General features: G+C 35.2%; 1 non-coding gene across 1 annotated transcript; it reads right to left on the reverse strand.

Annotated features, from left to right (window-relative positions):
• Nucleotides 1-2254: 2254 nt before the first annotated feature.
• LOC121227755 (small nucleolar RNA R71) lies at nucleotides 2255-2361 on the reverse strand. Its single transcript, XR_005925278.1, has one exon. It is a non-coding gene; the product is annotated as a small nucleolar RNA R71 (small nucleolar RNA).
• Between the last annotated feature and the right edge of the window lie 1015 nt (nucleotides 2362-3376).

The raw sequence follows: 3376 nt of genomic DNA on the forward strand, positions 1-3376 counted from the left end.
AGTTATATTGTTTGAACATTAAGTAATAATGTTGTGACAAAAGTATATGTGTGAAAAAGATGTGATATTTGTGAATTGTGTAATATGCACTAAATTGTAATGATGAAGAAATGAGAAATCTTTTTCGAGATATTTATGTAAAGTATTTAAATGTATGAAATTCAGTTTTAATGCCCAAGTAGATGAGTTTAGAACTACTAGGATATTAGTGGCATGCCATTAAGGAACTCTAGCACGTTCTCTGATTATTAGCACATTAGTGCTTTCCGCTCTATTATTAGCACGTTAAGTGCTCTCTGTTTAGCACATCTGTGTTCTCTGTATAACACTTTAGTGCTCTCTGTTCGTTTGTGCATAATAATGCACTTCTGTATTTGTTCCGTATATCCAGTGTGTTCTATAAAGTCTACTTTGGGCTAAAGTTATAAGTTGTGAACCAAAGCGAATTATCAATGTACTAAGGTAAGTTTTATAACTTATATAATAATAAATTAAATTTTGTTAATATAAGATACAATTAAAGAAACTTATATGCATATAAATATATATTGATCAAATGAGATTATAATATTTTAATAGGATTTATTTGCCTATTTATTCTTTTAGTGCTTCCTAAGTCTTCACCGGCTTAACGCGTTTAATTTTAACGCGTAGGTACAGTTAGACTCGAAGAGGTAGAGTCGGCTAAAAGATCTCTCATCTCATCACATCCTCAAGACCTTCATAAGTAGGTACCATATTTTGAATTAAAAGTGGCATGTACATAGGTGTTATTTTGATCACATTAGAATGTTACAAGACTGTTGTTGTAAAAAAAATGGTATTTAGTATTTTAATGTTTATACTAATTAAATGGTATAAAAGTTTATATAGTATATATATATGGTATTGGTTGTTTTTGGTTTGAACTTGCAGGGGGTTTTATACAAAATAAGCAGAAATGCTGCTGAAATTTAAAAAAAAATTCGTTCCATTCCTAATACGTATTTTGGGCCTCGAGGGTCTTTTATAAAGACTTAAAAGTTAAAGTATGCTATGAATATTATTTATTTATGAATTATTTCTAAGTTGTTCAGTATGTCCGATAATGATCTGTAACCCTGATCCGGTGACGGTTTAGGGTTAAAGGGTGTTACAAGTTTCGAGAGGAATAATAATATAATTTAGGGATTTCTACGGATCAAGTCAAATGAATAAATCATCTAATTCAAGTCAAATAATAAGTGAAGTCTAGGTGGATTTTTCCTTAGGTATTGTCTCAATCAATCGAATTTCCCCAAAAGTATTTTCCCAATTTTTCTTTCTGTGCATTCTTAGTTTAGTAATTAGTTTAATAACCAAACCTCTTAATTTTTAGGCTAGATAATAAAAAGGAAGTAAATACTAGTACTCGTAGTTCCTTTGGATTTGACAATCCGGTCTTGCTGAACTATACTACTGTTTGATAGGTACACTTGCCTTAATCGTGATAATAAGTTAGCCTTAAGAACAATTCATTCATAAATCTTTAAAACCTATCACGAATATCACGTAGCAAGTTTTTGGCGCCGTTGCTGGGGAATTAGGATATTAGAAACACTCGATTTTTATTACTTTAGCCATTTTACTTTTACTGCAATTTAAAATTTTGTTTTCTTTTCTAATTCTTCATTTATTTTCTTCTGACAGGTTTTTATAGTTTATGACCAGAAGAAACTTGTCAGGACCATTACTGTTCGATAGTGAGATCGATCGCACAGTTCGCAGAAACCAAAGAGAAATAAGGCGAAGCTTATGATACATAGAGGAAGAGCAAGAGGACGATACTTCAACCACAACCGAGGAGATGGCTGAAAACCAAGAAAATCCGCTACCTCTTGTGATTGCTGTTAATCAGAATCCTGCTCTGCGCACTATGTATGAATATGCTAAACCTTCTTTAAAAGGAACCAAATCGAGCATAGTTAGACCTGCTGTAGCTGCAAATACTTTTGGATTGAAACCTAACACAATTCAAATGATACAACAATTTGTTCAGTTTGATGGATTGCAGGACGAAGATCCCAACGCTCACTTGGCAAACTTTTTGGAACTATATGATACATTTAAAATTAATGGCGTTTCTGATGGCGCCATTCGCCTTCAGTTATTCCCTTTTTCATTGAGAAACAAAGCTTAGCAGTGGTTGAACTTGTTGCCACAGGGGTCAATCACTACTTGGGAACAAATGACCAAAAAGTTTTTATTAAAATATTTTCCACCGGCTAAAACGGCTAAATTACGTAATGATATGTCTTCTTTTGTGCAGATTGTTTTTGAAACACTCTACGATGCATAGGAGAGATACAAGGACCTCTTGAGAAGATGCCCTCACTATGGGTTACCACTCTGGCTACAGGTTCAAACCTTTCATAATGGCCTGAATCCTTCGAATCGACAAATGGTTGATGCAGCTGCTGGCAGAACCATCAATAATAAGACATCTGAAGATGCCTATGAATTTATAGAGGAGATGTCACTGAATAACTATCAGTGGCAAGCCATGAGGACAAAGCCAACGAAAACAGTCGGCATTTATAATGTCGATTCGGTTACTATGCTCTCTAATCAGGTAGAACTCTTAAATAAGAAAATTGATGGTTTTTTTAGTTCTTCATAGGTTCACATAGTAATGCGGTGCGAAGCAAGTGGAGGTGGATCAAGCAGTTCAGAATACCCACCTTATGGCCTCAACAGGGAGAACAAGCAGTTAAATTACATGGGTAACAATCCTCGATCTCAAAACAATCCTTATAGCAATACTTACAATGCAGGTTGGAGGAACCACCCAAATTTTTCATAGGGAGGCCAAGGAAATCAGAGACCACCACCTCTAGGCTTTCAGCAACCACCATACCAACAGGAAAAAAAGCCGAACCTTGAGGAGATGCTAACCAAATTCATCTTAGTGTCAGAAACTCATTTTTAGAACACCGAGACGACACTCAAAAATCAACAAGCATCAATCCAGGGGCTCGAAACTCAGATTGGCCAGCTCGCCAAGTTGATTTCTAAATGACCATAAGGTAGCCTGCCAAGCAACATTGAATCTAACCCAAGGGAGCAACTCAATACGATTGCCATTCAAAATGAGGAAGGGTCAGTTGCAAAACCAAGGCCAAAAATGATGGTAAGAAAAGGTAAGAATGAGGTAGGCCAAAATGACCCAAAGCTGGTGAGTACAGAATATAAACCTCGTGTGCCATACCCTAATGCGACAAGGAAAGACCGATCAGGCAAACAATTTGGTAAATTCCTTAAACTTTTAAAGAAACTACATATTAACTTACCGTTTATTGAAGTCCTTTCGCAGATGCCAAACACAGTCAAGTTTTTAAAGGAGCTTTTAACAAATAAA

The sequence above is a fragment of the Gossypium hirsutum genome, chromosome A03 (assembly GCF_007990345.1).
Source record: "Gossypium hirsutum isolate 1008001.06 chromosome A03, Gossypium_hirsutum_v2.1, whole genome shotgun sequence".
In the NCBI taxonomy this organism is placed as follows: domain Eukaryota; kingdom Viridiplantae; phylum Streptophyta; class Magnoliopsida; order Malvales; family Malvaceae; genus Gossypium; species Gossypium hirsutum.